Here is a 22,487-nt window from a genome sequence, read left to right on the forward strand (position 1 = left end):
TTGTATGTGGCAGTCATACAGATGTTATAAGTTCTTTATTGTCGACTACGCCACCCGTTGTGTTGCGGTCACTGTGGCCGCCGCTGCAGCAGGGTCCGCTGAGGCTGGTGGTGTAGGTGCAGCTTTGGTGATATAACCCCCAACGGGTGGGGTATAGCCTCAGGGGGATCAGGTGCAGAGGATGAGAGTTGTGGTGATGCAGTGTAGACGGCAATCAGAGACAGAGTCGGGTTATGCAGTTTAGGATGTTTACTCACTGCTGATGTTCTGGTCACTCCAGCTTCGAGTGACCTCCCGAGCCGTGCTGCGTCCACCAGGTTCTGGATCCAGCCAACTCCCAAATAAGTCCGGAGCGTGACCCTGAGCTCTCCTTCTGTCCTTTCTCTGGCCGTCCCCACTATTGATCCACCCAGGTCCAGCTCCCTCAGGCCTTCTGTTGGGAGACCCTTGGCCTTGGGTTCCCTGACCCTCCTCGTGGTATGCCTTCGTGGTGGATGTGGTGGGTGACCGTGGCAAACGCTGCCCACGGTCTCCGGTCTCTGGCTGGGGAGTGTTTTTGCCCCCACCAGCTTGGGTTCCGGTACCCTGTGCCGACTCTTCACCCAGGGATTTAATTTGGGGTCTTAGAGTCCTTTCTTCTGTTTCCCCCTCTGGGTCTCTCTCTCTCCTCTCTCACTCTGGGTCTCTCTTCTCCTCCGCTCGCTGACTTTCTCTCTGCAACTGACCCTGTTCTTAGTTGGTGCCCACCTTATATACACCCTCTATGTGTGAGCTCAGGTGACCAGCACCCAATGAGCTCCTATCTTTACCCAGGCTGCTCCCCCTATCTGCCCCTACACTACTTGGGATGTACCACCCCCCTCCCACTCCAGCCAGGAACAGACTCGGTCGTACCTGCACATTTCTAAGTGGGAGTACCGTCGGCCTGTTCCTCGGAAATGGGATGTGTGTAGTGCATGCAGCCTACCGAGCCCAGATCCACACTCCATCCTTACCCGGGAGTGGAATATCACACCTCTGGGTTGAGGTGCAATACCCCTGTAGCAGCCGAATCCTCAGGGTGCTACATGAGGACTTAGATCTAGCACATATAGTACATTGACGCACCCACTTAATGACTTCCTTCTGCCATCCAGGCCACCAAAAACTGCGACCCACCAGTCTCTTGGTCTCAGAGATTCCGGGATGACCTGCCAACCGAGATTCGTGACACTCAACAAACAAATCTCTCCTAAAGGTCCCAGGCACAAACAACCTCCCATGAGGAGTGTTAGATGGGGCATTCTCCTGTGCTTTAAGAATCTCATCTTCCAAAACGGAGTCCAAAGCAGCTATCACAACACCTTCTTGTAAAATGTTCTCCTCTTTCTCAGCACCGACTATGGGAGAAAAACTGCGAGACAAGGCATCCGCCTTAACATTCTTAGTACCAGGGATGTAAGTAACGGAGAAATTAAACCGCGAGAAAAACAGTGCCCACCTAGCCTGACGGGCATTCAGGCGCTTGGCAGCATCAAGATATATCAGATTTTTATGATCCGTAAGAACCTGAACGGGAAATTCCGCACCTTCCAAGAAGTGGCGCCAGTGTTCAAATGCGAGTTTAATAGCCAATAATTCCCGATTACCAATATCGTAATTCAGTTCAGTCTCCGAAAATTTTTTTGAAAAAAAGGCACAGGGATGTAATCCATCCCCGTTATCCTGAGACAATACTGCGCCAACCCCCACCGAAGAAGCATCAACCTCAACCAAAAACGGCTTAGTCACATCAGGCTGCATAAGGATGGGAGCAGAGGTGAACCTCTCCTTGAGATACACAAAAGCTTCAATGGCCTCAGAAGACCACTGAACCGCATCAGCACCTTTCCTGGTGAGATCGGTCAGAGGTTTGACAATACTAGAAAAATATTTTATGAATTCTCTGTAATAATTGGCGAAACCTAAAAACCTCTGTATCGATTTCAAACCAATAGGCCTAGGCCATTCCTGTACAGCTTGAACTTTAACCGGGTCCATCTCAAAACCTTCGCTGGAGATAATGTAACCCAAAAAACTAATTCTCTGTACAGCGAACTCACATTTCTCCAGCTTAGCAAAAAGCGAATTGTCCATTAATAACTGTAATACCTCACGTACGCTCCGCCAATGAGACTCCAGATCCGGCGAATAAATCAAAATGTCATCCAAATACACAACCACATTTTTGCCGATCAAAGGTCTAAGGATGTCATTAATAAGATTCTGAAAAAATGCAGGAGCATTAGTAAGACCAAAAGGCATAACCAGGTTCTCAAAATGACCCACAGGAGTGTTAAAAGCAGTCTTCCATTCGTCACCCTCCTTCATGCGCAACAGATTGTATGCCCCCTTAAGGTCAATTTTAGAGAACCACTTGGCCCCCATTAACTGGTTAAACAGATCAGGAATCAATGGCAGTGGGTAAGGATTGCGTACAGTAATTTTGTTAATCTCACGAAAATCCAGACAAGGACGTAAACCGCCGTCCTTTTTTTTTACAAAAAAAAATCCAACCGCCACAGGAGACTTAGAGGGCCTAATGTGACCGGCGGCCAAACTTGTCTGTATGTATTCCTCCAAAGCCTTCCTCTCAGGAATAGTAAGGTTAAATAAACGACTTTTAGGAAGAGTCGCTCCAGGGACAAATTCAATAGAACAATCATAGTCTCTATGGGGAGGCAAAACCTGCGATTCCTTCTCAGAAAAAACTCTCCAAAAATCCTGAATAGGAACAGGCAATTCTCCCCTATCCAAAGCTGCAATACGCCCGTTACAACACTTGTCATAACATTTATGCCTCCAGGATTTAATTTCATTAGTAGACCAATCCAGTACAGGATTGTGAAATTTTAACCAGGGCAATCCCAATATTACTGGAGAAGGCAAGTTATTCAAAACTACCAAATCCAATTTCTCATGGTGAACACCATTAATAGTGAGAGGAAATTCACAGACCTTGAGAGTAATATTCTTCAAAGGGGAACCATCCACAGAAACCACAGCAATGGGGGATGATAAAGGTTCGGGTTTTAAATTGAGTCTTTCCAAGAATCCCCCATCAATAACATTCAGAGTAGACCCACAATCAACAAACACCCGAAATTCCATTAATTTTTCCTGAGCAATCGTGGAAGCAGCTAAAAATACACCCTTGGAATTTAAACAGGCAATACGGGCATGACTGACCTTTTTTTTTTCTTTCTTCATACGAAGCTCACAGCCTTTAATCAAATGACCAGATTTTCCGCAATAGAAACACAAGCCTTCAGAAAATCGACGGTCTTTTTCTTGAGAGCGAGGTGCCACCGATCCAATCTCCATCGATTCACCACTGTTAGTACACACATTCTCATAACCAGAAACTGACATAGCAGAGGATTTGCTCTCATTAACCCTTGCACGCAGTCTCCTATCCACCCGTATAGCTAATTGCATAGCCTGTTGCAAATCTTCAGGTGTAGGATAAGCAATTAGCAGGTCTTTAACCCTTTCATTGAGCCCAGCAAGAAATAGACTTTTCAGAGCAGAATCGTTCCACCCTGTTTGAGTAGACCAACGACGGAAATGAGTACAATATTTTTCCACATTACCTGATCCCTGTCTCAAACGTCTTAACTCAGTCTCAGCTGATGCGACACGGTCAGGATCATCATATAATAGTCCCAAAGCAGAAAAAAAAACTATCCACTGATCTGAAGCATGTATCACTAGGTTGCAAAGAAAAGGCCCACTCCTGAGGCTCTTTGCGCAAAAGTGACATTATGAACCCTATGCGCTGGGATTCATCCCCAGAGGACTTGGGTCTCAAACGAAAATACAATAAGCAAGCATTTTTAAATGAAAAAAATTCTCGGTGTTCACCAAAAAATAAATCCGGCAAACATACCTTAGGCTCCAAGAAATGTGCTCCAGGACAGTTACTCACGTGCTGATGGAGCTCGGCCACCTCCAGAGAGAGTCCCTGCAGGCGATGAGCCAAATCCTGAACCGACACCATGATGGAACAGAAAAATCTTTCCTTAGAGAATTTGCAGGCTGGACTTACTGTTATGTTCTGCTATCAGAGCTAAGGAAAGAGAGGAGATCTGTCCCTACGATAGAACTCAGCTGAATCCCTACGATGTAACAGGGAACCTGATCCTGCGATCAGACCTGCTAAAGTCCTAAGCTAGTCTGTACGGAGACCTATAGATGTGGGGAAGGAATCCCTACAAGTACTAAGGACTGGGAGGAAAATGGGACACCTCCTAACAGAAATAGTAGCAGACAGACGAACAAACAAAATATATAGAACATAGAGGTCCGTAGACCAAGCAAACTAACAGAGTTAGATACAGAGCACAGGCTAGCTAGAAAGTAGTTATACAATGAAGTCCAGCAAAGCCAGAAGGGCGGAGCAGGATTAAATAGGCCAACAAGGTCATGTGACCAGCAAAGGAAAAAACCTAAGAGCAAGGTTCTAACAATAGCCCTCCAAAAAAGAGTTCAAAAATGTATCTGGATTCAATTATTCATCCATAGAGTATTACGTGCTTTCTACTTCATTTTGTTGCTATATAACACTCCAAAAAAGCGTTTTAAACTTTTTCTGGATTCAATTACTCATCCATAGATTATTATGTGCTTTCTGTTTCATTTCAGTGGTATATGATCCTACAATAAAGCGTTCAAAAATGTTTTTGTATTCAGCTACTCATCCATATACTATTATGTGCTCTGGGGAACATTGCAGTGGTATGTAAAACTAAAAAAAAACTCCCAAAAAACATTCCGAAATGTATTTGGATTCAAATACTCATCCATAGAGTATTAAATGATTTCTGTTACATTTCGGTGGTATATAACCCTCCAAAAAGCATTCAAAAATCTTTCAGTATTCAATTACTCATCCACAGAGTATTGCATGCTTTCTGCTATATTTCGGTGATATATAACCCTCCAAAAAAAGTGTTAACATTTTTTTCGCTATTCAACTACTCATCCATATACTATTACGTGTGCTGGGGTACATTACGGTGTTATGTAAAACTCCAAAAACACGTTTCAAATTTTTTCTGCATTCAATTACTCATACATGTACAGTACAGACCAAAAGTTTGGACACACCTTCTCATTTAAAGATTTTTCTGTATTTTCATGACTATGAAAATTGTACATTCACACTGAAGGCATCAAAACTATGAATTAACACATGTGGAATTATATACTTAACAAAAAAGTGTGAAACAACTGAAAACATGTCTTATATTCTAGGTTCTTCAAAGTAGCCACCTTTTGCTTTGATGACTGCTTTGCACACTCTTGGCATTCTCTTGATGAGCTTCAAGAGGTAGTCACCAGAAATGGTTTTCACTTCACAGGTGTGCCCTGTCAGGTTTAATAAGTGAGATTTCTTGACCTATACAGTACAGACCAAAAGTTTGGACACACCTTCTCATTTAAAGATTTTTCTGTATTTTCATGACTATGAAAATTGTACATTCACACTGAAGGCATCAAAACTATGAATTAACACATGTGGAATTATATACTTAACAAAAAAGTGTGAAACTGTCTTATATTCTAGGTTCTTCAAAGTAGCCACCTTTTGCTTTGATGACTGCTTTGCACACTCTTGGCAATTCTCTTGATGAGCTTCAAGAGGTAGTCACCGGAAATGGTCTTCCAACAATCTTGAAGGAGTTCCCAGAGATGCTTAGCACTTGTTGGCCCTTTTGCCTTCACTCTGCGGTCCAGCTCAACCCAAACCATCTCGATTGGGTTCAGGTCTGGTGACTGTGGAGGCCAGGTCATCTGGCGTAGCACCCCATCACTCTCCTTCTTGGTCAAATAGCCCTTACACAGCCTGGAGGTGTGTTTGGGGCCATTGTCCTGTTGAAAAATAAATGATGGTCCAACTAAACGCAAACCGGATGGAATAGCATGCCGCTGCAAGATGCTGTGGAAGCCATGCTTGTTGAGTATGCCTTCAATTTTGAATAAATCTCCAACAGTGTCACCAGCAAAGCACCCCCACACCATCACACCTTCTCCTCCATGCTTCACGGTGGGAACCAGGCATGTAGAGTCCATCCATTCACCTTTTCTGTGTCACACAAAGACACGGTGGTTGGAACCAAATATCTCAAATTTGGACTCATCAGACAAAAGCACAGATTTCCACTGGTCTAATGTCCATCCTTTGTGTTCTTTAGCCCAAACAAGTCTCTTCTGCTTGTTGCCTGTCCTTAGCAGTGGTTTCTTAGCAGCTATTTTACCATGAAGGCCTGCTGCACAAAGTCTCCTCTTAACAGTTGTTGTAGAGATGTGTCTGCTGCTAGAACTCTGTATGGCATTGACCTGGTCTCTAATCTGAGCTGCTGTTAACCTGCGATTTCTGAGGCTGGTGACTCGCATAAACTTATCTTCAGAAGCAGAGGTGACTCTTGGTCTTCATTTCCTGGGAAGGTCCTCATGTGAGCCAATTTCTTTGTAGCGCTTGATGGTTTTTGCAACTGCACTTGGGGACACATTCAAAGTTTTCCCAATTTTTTGGACTGACTGACCTTCATTTCTTAAAGTAATGATGGCCACTCATTTTTCTTTACTTAGCTGCTTTTTTTCTTGCCATAATACAAATTCTAACAGTCTATTCAGTAGGACTATGAGCTGTGTATCCACCAGACTTCTGCACAACACAACTGATGGTCCCAACTCCATTTATAAGGCAAGAAATCCCACTTATTAAACCTGGCAGGACACACCTGTGAAGTGAAAACCATTTCCGGTGACTACCTCTTGAAGCTCATCAAGAGAATGCCAAGATTGTGCAAAGCAGTCATTAAAGCAAAAGGTGGCTACTTTGAAGAACCTAGAATATAAGACATATTTTCAGTTGTTTCACACTTTTTTGTTAAGTATATAATTCCACATGTGTTAATTCATGGTTTTGATGCCTTCAGTGTGAATGTACAATTTTCATAGTCATGAAAATACAGAAAAATCTTTAAATGAGAAGGTGTGTCCAAACTTTTGGTCTGTACTGTAAATGGGGTTGGGACCATCAGTTGTGTTGTGCAGAAGTCTGGTGGATACACAGCTGATAGTCCTACCGAATAGACTGTTAGAATTTGTATTATGGCAAGAAAAAAGCAGCTAAGTAAAGTAAAACGAGTGGCCATCATTACTTTAAGAAATGAAGGTCAGTCAGTGCGAAAAATTGGGAAAACTTTGAAAGTGTCCCCAAGTGCAGTTGCAAAAACCATCAAGCGCTACAAAGAAACTGGCTCACATGAGGACCGCCCCAGGAAAGGAAGACCAAGAGTCACCTCTGCTTCTGAGGATAAGTTTATCCGAGTCACCAGCCTCAGAAATCGCAGGTTAACAGCAGCTCAGGTTAGAGACCAGGTCAATGCCACACAGAGTTCTAGCAGGAGACACATCTCTTCAACAACTGTTAAGAGGAGACTTTGTGCAGCAGGCCTTCATGGTAAAATACCTGCTAGGAAAGCACTGCTAAGGACAGGCAACAAGCAGAAGAGACTTGTTTGGGCTAAAGAACACAAGGAATGGACATTAGACCAGTGGAAATCTGTGCAAATTTTAGATCTTTGGTTTCAACCACCGTGTCTTTGTGCGACGCAGAAAAGGTGAACGGATGGACTCTCCATGCCTGGTTCCCACCGTGAAGCATGGAGGAGGAGGTGTGATGGTGTGGGGGTGCTTTGCTGGTGACACTGTTGGGGATTTATTCAAAATTGAAGGCATACAGAACCAGCATGGCTAGCACAGCATCTTGCAGCGGCTTGCTATTCCATCTGGTTTGCATTTAGTTGGACCATCATTTATTTTTCAACAGGACAATGACCCCAAACACACCTCCAGGCTGTGTAAGGGCTATTTGACCAAGAAGGAGAGTGATGGGGTGCTACGCCAGATGACCTAGCCTCCACAGTCACCAGACCTGAACCCAATCGAGATGGTTTGGGGTGAGCTTGACCGCAGAGTGAAGGCAAAAGGACTAACACGTGCTAAGCATCTCTGGGAACACCTTCAAGATTGTTGGAAGACCATTTCTGGTGACTACCTCTTGAAGCTCATCAATAGAATGCCAAGTGTGTGCAAAGCAGTCATCAAAGCAAAAGGTGGCTACTTTGAAGAACCTAGAATATAAGACATATTTTCAGATGTTTCACACTTTTTTGTTAAGTATATAATTCCACATGTGTTAATTCATAGTTTGATGCCTTCAGTGTGAATGTACAATTTTCATAGTCATGAAAATACAGAAAAATCTTTAAATGAGAAGGTGTGTCCAAACTTTTGGTCTGTACTGTACTATTACGTGCTCTGGGGATCATTATGATAGCATGAAACACTCCAAAAAAGTGTTCATAAATGTATCTGGATTCAATTACTCATCAATAGAGTATTATGTGCTTTCTTTTACAATTCGTTGGTATATAACCCTCCAAAAAAACGTTAAAAAATTCATCTGGATTCAACTACTCCTCCATCGAATATTATGTGCTCTGTGGTACATTTCGGTGGTATATAACCCCCAAGAAAGTGTTAATAGTGTAACGTGCTTAGTGGGTGAAAAGGTGACAAAGATGACAGATTCCCGAGGGAGCAATGGGAGTAATATCGGAGTCAGACCAAGCTGGCACGACAGCGGAGGTGGCAGTAGCCTGTGATCCGAAACGGTCTGCTTTTCCAGAACCACCAAGGCTTCAACCAAGGCCACAGCCTTCACTGCTGAGGTTGTGGCGGACTGCGGACCTTAGATCCAGGAATCAGCAAGCTAGTGAGTGGAATGTGGGGCCTAGGATATTCAGAAGAGAGAAGGAGATGAGCCAGGACCAGGGCTGGAGAAATGCTAGTGGGCCCGCTAGTCGCCAAGTACCAACAGTTGGCATACTGGGGGAGGTTGTTGCGTATGACAATCAGCGGAGATTGAGGTCCATAGAAGAGTTTGGGACCTGTCATCACACCTCATTGAACCAGTGGGCAGTAGAGATGGAACACTTGACTCAAAGGCTGCAAGAGCTAATGGCTGGAACCAAGGTAACGGTCCTCAAAATGGAGGGTCCACATCGCTGGTATGCAGTGGGTGTGATCCGAGTAGAAAAGGAGCAGGATGATCCCTTCTTGAGAAATTAATGGGGCTGGGAGAGGTTCTTGGAGGTGTCTTAAGACTGGGCTCTCACCCCTGAGAGATCATACTGTGCTTGCTACAGGTCCTTGGGGTTCCCCACCTCCAGGCAACGGTGCAGGTGACACAGGGGGTTGTCGCCCATTTCTACATGTCGGGGACTCTGGCACTATCCGAAGCCTGGTTACTTACAGCCCAGGCACCTGGGAATCGGGCTCTGGGAATCGGGCTCCAGGAAGCAGTTGGAGGCAGTACCCCAGCCTCCTGAAGAAAAAGAAGTAGACACCTGAAGAGAATTACTGTATTACCTTCCTTATATTTTTTTCCTGGCTTTGCACTTTCTGCAAAGCATTTATGAGTGTAGAAGTATCTCATCTACACTTTCAAAATATTTACGTTCAACATTTTTTACTGGAATTATTAAGTCATCTATAGCTTTGTGTAAAATTACGGTGGGTTAAAATTTTAAAAAACTGCTTGGCCTGGTTGAGTTCTCAAAATATTTTAGTTCCAAAAATGTACTGATTTCATATACAGTACAGACCAAAAGTTTGGACACACCTTCTCATTTAAAGATTTTTCTGTATTTTCATGACTATGAAAATTGTACATTCACACTGAAGGCATCAAAACTTTGAATTAACACATGTGGAATTATATACTTAACAAAAAAGTGTGAAACAACTGAAAATATGTCTTATATTCTAGGTTCTTCAAAGTAGCAACCTTTTGCTTTGATGACTGCTTTGCACACTCTTGGCATTCTCTTGATGAGCTTCAAGAGGTAGTCTTTCTGTGGGAATTTGCTTACCTCCAACCAGCCTGGAATATGTCCAGCAAACTATGGTACAACGCCATGGTATTAGCACTGCCCCCAGTACCAGCAACGAAGCCAGGAATTTTATTTGGTAGACTGAGTGGCTGCCCAAATACATTTTCTCACAAAGGAGCTGAAGATAGAGTGGCAGTAGGTGCAAGTTTCTCCAGCCTGTTAGATATTAGAGGGTGAATGGCAGCACATTGTATCAGTGGTTAGCATTGAAGCCTTGCAGCGCTGGAATCCTGCGTTCAAATCCCAGCAAGGACAACATCTGCAAGAATCTTCCCACACACTTTTCTTAGCAAGGACTGCTTCTCGGCAGTGTTGAACGGTCCCACCAGAGAATCCTCTGGTGTGCCTTGGCTTCTACCTCAGGAGAGTTCATGACTAGTGTTGAGCCACCCCCGTAGTGTTCGAGTTCGGTTCGGTTCGTCGAACACCCGTGTGTTCGCCGAACTGTTCGTCGAACTGTTCGTCGAACACCTTCGAACACCGTTAAAACCAATGGCAGGCAAACAAAACACATAGAAACACATAGAAAACACCTTCAAAGGTGTCCAAAAGCTGACAAACTGCTCAGAAGACATAACTAACACATGGAAAAGTGACAAGTACATATAGTCATGCGAAAATAAAAGAGGTGGAGGAGTAAAAGGAGGGGGAGACACAGATATAGGCATGTCATGCCCTTCTAAAATCCAAAAAGTGAGAAGCCGACACGGCCAGTCCGCTCCTGCCCGTGCCACCTCCGTGTCGCCGGGTTTGTGCCAGAGCCGCGGTGAACCCTGACGGCCAGCCCCCCTCTCCCAATACTGGTGCCTGTCCGCTGGTGGGTCGAGCGAGCCCCCCTGTGGTGGAGGCAGCTCTAAGCTTTTTAATTTAAATTGTCTCTCTAATTTGAATGAATACACTTTAAATCCATTTACAAGGATCTATTGGAGGGCAAGTCTCATGCCAGCAGCCGCGGTAATTCCAGCTCCAGTAGCGTCCACTAAAGCTGCTGCAGTTAAAAAGCTTTTATAAGGATCGAGCTCGGCTGTCCACCGCAAGGCATCCTACTGCCAGTCCCAGCCCCTATGCCTTGGGGTGCCTCCTGATGCTCTTCACTAAGTATCCCATGGTCCCGAAGCATTTCCTTTGAAAAAATTAAGTGTCTAAACTACAGGTGGTGCAGCTTGCTTAACAGCCGGGATAATCCGCTTACTAGCAGACACTGCTACTAGGCACAAAGTATTTCCTGGGCTAGATGCAGTTAAAAATTTGTAATTAGATACTCTCGTTGGATGCTGAGAAAGCATTCCATAGAGTCTCCTGGCACGCCATATATGATTCTCTTAAAAAGCTTGGGGTAGGGGTCTAGGGGACCCTTTTATAGCCAAAATCACGGCCCTGTATCGCAATACGTCACCTAGGCTGAAGATAAATGGAACTGTAGCACCCTGAGGGCTCGGTTGCTAAAGACGTATTGCACCTCACCCAGAGGTGTGATATCTCACTCTCAGGTAAGGATGGAGTGTGGATCAGGACCCGACACCTGCATGCATTACACCACATTGCCGTGGGGCAGGGCGACCAATATGCCCCTGAGATGTGCACGACAGTCCCTGTCCCTGGCTGGAGTGGGGGGAGGGAACACTGAGGAAGGGGAACCCTGTAGTGCAGGAGCAGGGAGGAAGCAGTTCCTGGGTGCATTGAGAAGGGAGTATAAAAGGTGGGCACCATCTTAGTTCAGTGCAGAGAAGTCTGAGCAGAAGTGGCAGGGAGCAGGGGCTCTGCATGAGCTCTGCTCCGGAGGCGGGCCTAGTAACAGAGGCCCAGGCCTGGAAGAGGGAGAAGGAAGGAAGAGGAGAGGAGAAGGCTCCAGGAACGAGGAATGAAGGGATCCCAGGGGTGCGGACGGGCGAGTCGCCACCGCACGCCCGAATCCACCTGCGTGGAGGGGTCAGGCCAAAGGGGGAGACCGGTCCCCGAACTAGTGGAGGCAGGAAACGACCCTCATCTAGAAACCGGAGGCTCTGACATTTTATGTGGCGCAGCCCCTCGCTACACCCGCTAGGAAGGCACCACATAGGGTCAGGGAAACTGGCGCCAAGTTTACCAAGAGGAGGCCCGAGGCAGCCGGACAGAAGTGTTGGTAAGAAAGGCCAGACAAAGGACACACAAAGGGGGTCCTGTGAAGTGCTCCAAAGTTATCTGGGAGTTGTCTGAGCCCCTCACCTGGTGAGCACAGTACGACGTGGGCAGCCGTTACCTGCAGACGTGGTCTGGATAATAAGAACTGTGAGTAAAGGCCCTGAACTGCATCACTGACTCCGTGTCGTTACTGCTGCTGCCCTGCACCATCACCCCCATCCTCCGCATACACTGCCCTGAGGCTATACTCCTCCCGTGGGGAGTTATGCTACGCTCTGCTGCACCCACAACACCAGCCTCAGTGGTCTGCCCTGTAGCGGCGGTTCACTCTGACCGCAATCCACGGGTGGCGTAGTCTGACATTTAAACATGAAAACCACATAAATAGTTCCGCCACTGGTTTGACCGCCCTGAGCCACGGAACTGGGTCGCCGCCACGAAGACTACAACCACCAGCATCCACCAAAAAGGGTCCGGCTCCGGGTGTCCCAAGGCCCAGGGGGTGCGTCAGAACATTTTCATCACCTTTCACAATCACCAATGGGACAAGGCAGTGATGTCCTCTGTCCCCTCTCTTATACATCCTAGTGACGGAGCACCTGCTCTCATCAATTCGCCATAACCCCAATATTAGGTGGATTGAGGTGGGAGGCACCGAGTACAAGTGCTCTCTATTTGCTGATGATGTCCTAGTATATATCACTCAATCACATATATCCATCCATGCTGTTATGGCTGAAATAGATCACTTTGTTACATGGTAAAATTTTAAAATCAATGCAGCGAAGTCTGAGGCCCTCGATGTCTCCCTCCCCAAATCCATATAGGATTCCATCCAGTCCAACTTTCCCTTTGCCTGGCCCTCACAGGGTATCAAATACTTAGGAATTCCTATTCATAGAGACCTCTCCCATCTATGTTATCTTAATTTTGGGCCCTTTATTGAACAACTCCATACAGACCACGGTTGGCAAGTTAGAACTGTAAGATTCACTACGTGAACCACTGGTGTTTTGTGGAAAAGCACATGTACACTGCGTTCCAAATTATTATACAAAAAGTGTTTAGGAGTGATAAGGGAAGAATTTGTTTGTTTGTCAGTTAAACTCATTGATGGTGATGTGTGTCAGGGCTCTTTATATCACTGTAAGCAATTGCAGACACCTGTGCTAATTAGTTTGGCAGGTGTGTCCAATGAAAGGCAAGACTACTTAAGAAGGCTCTCTCACATTATTAAGCAGCCTACATTTTCTGCCAAAATGGGAAAGAAAAAGGATGTGTCGGCTGCTGAGAAGCAACAAATTGTGGAGTGTTTAGGTCAAGGCATGACTACAATCAACATTGTGCGATGATCAGGATGAAGTGTCCTGGCAATCAAGAAGTATGTAGCTGATTCACAGTACACACGTGTGCGTGCTGATAAGGGCAAATTGAGGACTCTTTCCTACAGGCAATTACGTCAGGTTGAAAGAGCAGCGGCAAAAAAGCCTTGTCATAGCAGCAGACAAGTTTTTGAAGCTGCTTGTGCCTCCAACGTCCCCCGAACAACAAGATGCAGGGTCCTTCAGAGGTTTGCAGCTGTGCATGCGCCATCCTGTCGACCTCCTCTATCCACTTCACACAAGCAGAAACGACTCCAGTGGGCCAAACATTACATGAAGACTGATTTCAAAACTGTTTTGTTCACGGATGAGTGCCGTGCAGCGCTCGATGGTCCAGATGGATGGAGTGGAGGATGGCTGGTTGATGGACACCCCACGCAAACACGGCTACAGCGCCAACAAGGAGGAGGTGGAGTAATGTTTTGGGCTGGAATCATGGGGAGAGAGATTGTCGGCCCCTTTAGGATCCCTGAAGGCGCTAAAGATGAACTCCATAATGTATGTGGATTTTCTCAAACAGCACTTCCTGCCATGGTTCAAGAAGAAGAACCGTGTATTTCACAGCAAGATCATTTTTCTGCATGATAATGCACCATCTCATGCTGCACATAAAACATCTGCATCTCTGGCTGATATGGGCATAAAAGGGGACAAACTTATGGTGTGACCCCCATGCTCCCCTGACCTCTACCCCATTCAGAACCTTTGGAGCATCATTAAAAGGAGTGTCTATGATGGCGGGAGGCAGTTCACATCTAAGCAACAGCTCTGGGAGGGTATTCTGTCCTCATGCAAAACAATTGAAGCAGAAACCATCCAAAACCTGACAAATTCAATGGACGAGAGAGTTCAGAAGCTCCTTTCGAACAAGGGGTCCTATGTGAAAATGTAACATCACCTAGAATAAAGTTTTGAGTTGAAAACTGTTTGATTTCAGTTTCTAACAACCTGCTAATGCTTATAATTTCAAAAATGACCATTTTTTTGGTCTTTATTAAAATGAAAAGGTTGATCGAAAAGTTTGGGGGATCTAAGAGTGTGGCAACCCAGTAGTCATGATTACTTCGAATTCTGACAATATGAGGGTCATGCTGCAGGTAGTGCAGCAAGAAGGCACTTATGTGCCTTGCGCATCTCGGAGCCCCAAAATTATTTTCCGGGCTAGATGCAGCTAAAAATTATTTTTAATTTTAAATCTGGTGAAGCTTTAGTATAGATGGCCTAATAGGATCAGTGCTGCACACTGCTACAAAGCCCAAATTATTTTCCAGTCAAGATACAGATAAACATGATTAGTAATTTGAAAGCTTAAAACGGTTGGTAGGGTGATTTTAACCAATCATCAAGCTTTTACTCTCCCCAGGATGACACAGGGGTAGAAAAGTCGTTTCGGATCCATGATTTGTTCATCTTTATGAACGTGAGTCTGTCTACATTATCAGCGGAGAGCCGCGTGCGCTTATCTGTCAGCACACCACCAGCAGCGCTGAACACACGTTCAGACAGAACGCTGGCTGCGGGGCATGACAAGATCTCCAAGGCGTAAGTGGCTAGCTCCGGCCATTTATCCAGATTGGAAGCCCAAAAAGAGCAAGGGTCCAGTGACACAGTCGTGGCTTCAATGTTTACTTGGAGATACTCCTGTACCATCGTCTCTAGGCGTTGACTATGTGTCAGACTTCTTGTCTCCTGTGGCCTTGCAAAGGATGGGCTAAAAAAGTGGTGAAATGATTCCGCAAAATTGATGTTACCAGCAGATACTGTGGTTCTGTTACGGTTTGAGTGCTGAACACTTGACGGTCCCACGGTTGGCAAGTTGGAACTGTGAGATTCACTACGTGCACCACTGGTATTTTGTGGAAAAGCACATGTAAGATTCTGCAACAGTCTCTGCTGATACTCCTGCATGCGTGCATCCCTTTCTATGGCAGGAATAATTTCTGCAAATTTACTTTTGTACCGGGGATCTAACAGTGTGGCAACCCAGTAGTCAGGATTATTTCTAATTCTCACAATTCGAGGGTCATGTTGCAGGTAGTGCAGCAAGAAGGCACTCATGTGTGTTGCGCATCCAGGAGCACCAAGTCCCTGTTGTGTTGGTGGCGAGGTAACAATCATGCTTCCTTCCTCTGTCCTCTCCCCCCAACCTCGCACAACAGAAATGTGATCAAGGTCTCCCTCATCTGATGAGTCTTCCATCAGTTCGTCCTCCACTTCTTCCTGGGCTCCTGCACCTTCCTCACTAGTTTGGCTGCTACCATGCGCCCTGGTAAAACCATCTCCCCCACCCTCACATGCCTGCCGCCTTGGTGCTGCCGACCGTCTGGACCTTGCAGATGTTAGCCCTTCCGCATACAACTCCTCCTCCTCTACTTCCTCCACCTCCTCTTGTGCCACCACCTGACTCCGAATTCTGTTTAACATGTGCTCCAGCATGTAAATCACCGGAATAGTCATGCTGATAATGGCATCGTCAGCACTAAACATCTTCGTCGCCATTTCAAAACTGTGCAGAAGGGTGCATAGGTCCCTGATCTGAGACCACTCCTCCAGCGTGATTTGCCCCACCTCTGAATCTCGTTGGCCCAGGCTATACGTCAGAACGTATTGCACCAGGGCTTGTCGGTGCTGCCACAGTCACTGCAACATGTGCAGAGTTGAATTCCACCGGGTAGGCACATCGCATTTTAGCCGGTGAAGTGGCAGGCCCAACGACTTCTGTAGAGATGTAAGTCGCTGAGCTGCGGGATGCGAACGGCGGAAGTGAGCACACAGCGACCGTGCCCTCTGCAGAAGGCCATCTAGTCTGGGATAGTGGGCTAAAAATTGCTGGACAACCAGGTTCAACACGTGAGCCATACAAGGCACGTGTGTGACATTGCCCCGGCGAAGGGCCGCACCCAGGTTTGCAGCATTGTCGCACACGGCCTTCCCTGGTTTCAGGTCCAGTGGAGACAACCATTCATGAAATTGGTTCTCCAGAGCTGACCACAACTCCTCAGCTGTGTGACTCACATTTCCCAGACATTTCAATGTAAAAACCGCCTGATGACGTTGAGCCCTACTGCCAGCATAGTAAGGAGGTGTGCAGGATCCCTTCTGCGCAGTTAGAAAGCTTGTGGCATGACCAGACAGGCTTTGGGTGCAGGTGGAAGACCGAGAGGAGGTTGAGGAGGCAGAAGCAGTGGAGGAACTTTGACATAAAGAGGATTGACGCACAACTCGTGGGGACGGCAAGACTTGGACAGCAGCCCCTTGTCCTGCTGTCACCATAGTTACCCAGTGCCCAGTCAGCGACATGTAACGCCCCTGTCCATGCCTACTCGTCCAAGTGTCTGTGGTGAAATGCACCCTGTCACACACAGAGTTTCTCAAAGAAGCGGTGATGTTGTGTGCGACATGCTGGTGGAGCGCAGGCACACCTTTCTTTGAGAAGTAGTGCCGACTGGGCATCTGGTACTGGGGCACTGCGACGGACATAAGGTCTCGAAAATCCTCTGTGTCCACCAGGCGGAAAGGCAGCATTTCTGTAGCCAAGAGCTTGCAGATGGTGAAATTCAACCTCTTAGCTTTCTCATGGCTAGGAGGAAATGGTCTTTTACTTGTCCACATCTGAGGGACCGAGGGCTGGCTATTGTGCTTAGACGGGGTTGATAAGGGTGTCCCCGGCAAACTGCCGGTCTGTGAGGAAGATGCAGGCGGATATGTTAGGTTGCCTTGATCCAAAGGTGGTGCTATCGATGTCGGACAGCGCTCAACACCAGCTGGTGTTACCACCTCCAAAGAAAATGATGACCTGCCAATCACGCTGGCTGTTGCGGGTAAAGAGGTGGCAGGTCTGCGCCCCAAAACAGGTGTGACTGCTGTCCCCCCAGTCACAGAGGATGAAGAGGCCGCGGATGCACAAGATATGGCAGACGGTGATTGGCCCGGCCGGCTAGGCCGCATTGTAGCACACTGAGCTTCCCACTGCAACTTATGCTTCATGTCCATGTGCCGGTTCATGCATGAAGTACTCAAACTATGTATTTTTTGGCCTCTACTTAGCTTTTGCTGACAAATGTTACAGATAACACGAGTTGGGTCATCTTTATCGATCTGAAAAAATGCCCAGGCTATGCAAGGCTTAGCACCCATGCGACCTGAAGAGCCACCACGACTTGTGGTGAGAGGCAGAGTTGTGTTTGAGGATGCAGTTGTTGACGTGCTTCCAGTACTACGTCTCTGTCCAGGAAGGCGCAACCTGACCTCGTCGTCACTAGCATCTTCCTCCACCTCCTCTGCTGACCTCATCTCTTGGCTGACTGTGGGTTGACAGTAAGTGGGATCTCCGACCTCATCATCATCACCCTGTGCGTTATCACACCCGTCGTCCTCAGAGCCAACCTGTTCCTGCCCTGACAAAAAACTAAAGTTGTCGCTCCAATCAGGTATTTGAGTCTTATCATCGTCTTCCTCATTGTCTCCACCAACAGGAGTTACAGTTTGGGAATGAGGGTCTACATTATGGTCAGAACCTTCTGCGTCTGGTCCTGGATCCGACTCATAAAGATTCTGGGCATCAGTGCAGATCATTTCCTCATCTGGATTCACAGAAGCGCTGGAGTCGACCTCTGATTCCCAGGCTATAGTATGAGTAAACAGCTCTGCAGACTCAACCATCTGTTCTACCTCACACTCAGACGGGCAGCTGGAGATTTGGGAGCTGTGAGGAAGCAAGTGCGATTTGGGTGACACCTTTGAGGACTGGAGTATTTGTGATGTTGAAGTTGATGTGGAGGAGAGCCCACTTAAAGGAGCACTTGATATCCGTTGAAGCACCTGCTGTTTTTGTGCCTCATCTGGAATTTGTAGCGATTGGCGTGGCCGTAAGAAAGGGATCTTATCACATTGTCCGCTAAAAGAAGTAGACATTTTAGTTTGGCTGGAAGATGGTCTTTCTTCTGCACCTACCCCACGGACACAACCTTTTTTCCCCTTCCCAACACGCCTATTCCCCTTTCCACCAGCAGCAGGCCTTTTTCCACTCATTTTGGTGGTTAACTAATTCACAACTCTGGAGTTGTTTGCACAAAAAAACAATGGATGGGAACCGAGCAGAGCTGAGTGGCCAAACTGTGGTATTAGGCCAAAACTATTGGCTGGGTTAGATGCAGAAAAAAATTATTTTTAATTTGCAACCTGATGGAGGTCAGTATAGATGGACTAATAGACCAAGTCCCACACACCGCTAGAAGCCCAAATATTTTTTCAGAGCTAGATGCAGAAAATTTTTTTATTCAATTTGCAACCTGATGGAGGTCAGTATAGATGGACTAATAGACCAAGTCCCACACACTGCTAGAAGCCCAAATATTTTTTCAGAGCTAGATGCAGAAAAAAATTATTTTTAATTTGCAACCTGATGGAGGTCAGTATAGATGGACTAATAGACCAAGTCCCACACACCGCTAGAAGCCCAAATATTTTTTCAGAGCTAGATGCAGAAAAAAATTATTTTTAATTTGCAACCTGATGTAGGTCAGTATAGATGGACTAATAGACCAAGTCCCACACACTGCTAGAAGCCCAAATATTTTTTCAGAGGTAGATGCAGAAAAAAATTATTTTTAATTTGCAACCTGATGGAGGTCAGTATAGATGGACTAATAGACCAAGTCCCACACACCGCTAGAAGCCCAAATATTTTTTCAGAGCTAGATGCAGAAAAAAATTATATTCAGTTTGCAACCTGATGGAGGTCAGTATAGATGGACTAATAGAATGATGCTATGCCCAAAAGATTTTACTTCACTAGGTGCAGTAAAAAAATTGGTATTCTATACACAGGTGTTATATCTTGCAACACAGATAGGCTACTCCACTGACTAACACACTCTGCAATAGGCCAAAAAGGATTAGCTTTGCTAGATTCAGCCAAATGCTGTGAAAAAAACTTGCACAGCACTGGCACAGACCTGCCTGGCAAAAACTGATAGGAACTCATGTAACCTAGTCCTGAAAAGGACTCCAATTACAATTAGTCTTTACTCCCACAACCTATCTATTTAAGAGCACAGACCTCCCTGATAAAAGTCGTAGGAAATGCTGTAACCTAGTCCTTAAAAGGACTGCAATCACAACTATTCCCTACTCCCAAGCTATCTGTATATTTGTGCGAAAATTGGCTTGAAATTAACAAGGTATAGCACACACAGCAACAGCGGTGCCGTCTAACACGCAGCTGCAGCAGTGAGAAAATGGTGGCGACGGGGAAAATGGCTTGGTCTTATAGGGCAAGGACATGTGACATACACTGCCAATCACACATGCCCTTGCTTGTGTGAAAAAAAGCACTTCGCTCCGTGTGTGCGCTGCTGATAGGCTGACAGATTGCACCTCCCCACTGCAAATGCGGGAAAGAGAAAAAAAAATGGAGATCTTCATTGTTCCTGCAGAGATCCATCCCCTGCCCCTCCCCCCACCCCGCTGTACACTCAAACTGCGTATTAACATTAATTTTCATCATTACTGAGAAAAAATCCAGTTATGATTTTGGTGCACGAACAGTTATCGAACATAACCTTGAACAGCCGAATTTTTCTCAAATTGTTCGTGTTCGCCGACCGGCTCGAACACCGCCCAAAACAGCTCGAATTTGAGATTGGCGAACAGTTCGAGTAGAACAACGCTCATCTCTATTCATGACAGCGCTAACTTTGCAGCTGCTATGGGGCTCTTGAGCGGGTGAGAAAGGTTATCCCTCAGAATCAAATCCTCTGGTGGGCACAATGTTTTTCAATCTGAAACAGCTTCTCAGTGGGAGTTGTATTTCACCACAGCCATCTTCTTTAGCTCGGTGAAAGTACTGGCATAGAGGGAAACCGTATCTACCCCGGCTGTCATTTATCCGTCACCAGGTGCCGCCCATTGTCACACACGACCATGCCTGGCTGTATGTTCAGCGGTGAGAGCCACAGATCAGGCTGCTGTTACAGCTTTCAACAACTCTGCAGCGCTGGGCGGTTTGTCAATTAAGCTTTAAGCATGTTATCTTCTGCACAGCCTGTTGACTCTTGGCCAAGGCTGTGCTGCAGTGCTGTCAGTTTGTGACTGATTTAGTCATTTCGGAGATGGAGGAGGAGGTGCATGAGCTGAACAATGTGATTACATTGAGGTTAAATTGGTGACGCTGTTTTTTATACTAAAGAAAGATCCTATTGTTTTGTTTTTTTTACGTTATTTTTTAAGACAAATGCATTCACCGGGAAATGTCATTTTAACATTTTACAACCTTATCTGGCAATGTGGTGTGTGACACATCATCAGACAAATCCTGTTTTATTTATGATGGAGGGACTCTGAAAGTCATAAAGCCTATTTTTATAGGGCCATCAGACAGCCCTTACTATTCTTAAAAGGCCAGCAGTCAGCCCTCACTAATTTTAGAGAGTAGTGATGAGCGAACGTGCTCGCCACTACTCGGTACTCGCCCGAGCATCATGGTGCTCGACAAGCTCGGCGAGTATTTCCGGGTTGCTTGGATGGGAACTCGGGTCCTCTCCCTGCATGTTTGGTGCTCTTTAGAGAGCCAATGAACATGCAGGGATTGCCTGCCATGCACTGTAATGCCGTAGCCATGTTGGTTGTGGGCATTGCAGTGATTGGCTGGCCGTACAGTGTCATCAGGTGTATATCGACCTGGCGCTGCCATGCTCGTCACAGTCACTCCGGATCAGACAGTGTAGGGATAGCTGCTGCTGTGTCAGGGAGAGATTTGCTTGCGTATTAGGTAGTGTAGGGAGAAAAACCGTACATTACACATATCAATCTTAACAAACAGTCCTTTTGAGGACTAACTAATCCATCTGCAGAGATATCAGGCAGGCAGTGTATATAGCCAGGCAGGCAGTGAATATAGCAGACTGCAGTGCACATAGCACAAGAGGCTCCATTCCAGTTCTGTCGGCTGCTGCTGTTAGATATTTCTGGAAATAGGCCCAGGAATAATTTTTTTTGCATCTTAATCCTCATTATTTGCTTAAAAAGCAATCCAGAGAACACGGTTTTTCTGTGCCATCTGCTTGTTGGCACTGCAGAATACAGCCAGGTCCTTTCCATATTACAGCGCTAAAAATCCAGCTATTTAAAACTGTGCTTACTCCGTCACACGGATTACATATACGTTTTCAGAAAATACTGCCATTTCTGGCCTCCATTAAAAAAAATTTTCAGTGTGTCAGCAAAGTTTTTGACACTTGTTCGCTGTTTAAAACAGTTACCTACAGGCCAGGTATTTAAAACTGTGTTTTCTCCGTCACATGGATTACATATACGTTTTCAGAAAATACTGCCATTTCTGGCCTCCATTAAAAAAAATTTCAGTGTGTCACTGAAGCAATTGACACCAGATTACTGTTCAAAATAGCTACCTACATGCCAAGTTTTTTAAAAGCGTGTTTTCTCTGTCACACGGCTCACATATACGTTGTCAGAAAATACTGCCATTTCTGGCCTCCATTAAATGTTTTTTTCAGTGTGTCTTCAAAGTTTTTGACACTGGTTTGCTGTTCAAAACAGTTACCCACAGGCCAGGTATTTAAAACTGTGTTTTCTCCGTCACACGGCTCACATATATGTTGTCAGAAAATACTGCCATTTCTGGCCTCCATTAAATTATTTTTTCAGTGTGTCCGCAAAGTTTTTGACACTGGTTTTCTGTTCAAAACAGTTACCTACAGGCCAGGTATTTAAAACTGTGTTTTAACCATCACACGGATTACATATACGTTTTCAGAAAATACTGCCATTTCTGGCCTCCATTAAAAATTTCCTTCAGTGTGTCTGTGAAGCAATTCACAGCAGGCCAGGTATTTAAAACTCTGTTTTCTCCGTCACACGGATCACATATAAATTCTCTCCAAACTCAGTCATTTGTAGTGAGCGTGGAAGATACTGTCCTCCATTTAAAATGGGAAAGGCACGTGGCAAGGGGCGGGGAACTGGACGTGATGGTAAT

Source organism: Phyllobates terribilis, unplaced genomic scaffold (assembly GCF_046119375.1).
Source record: "Phyllobates terribilis strain yellow unplaced genomic scaffold, ASM4611937v1 Scaffold_1__5_contigs__length_1240528914, whole genome shotgun sequence".
In the NCBI taxonomy this organism is placed as follows: domain Eukaryota; kingdom Metazoa; phylum Chordata; class Amphibia; order Anura; family Dendrobatidae; genus Phyllobates; species Phyllobates terribilis.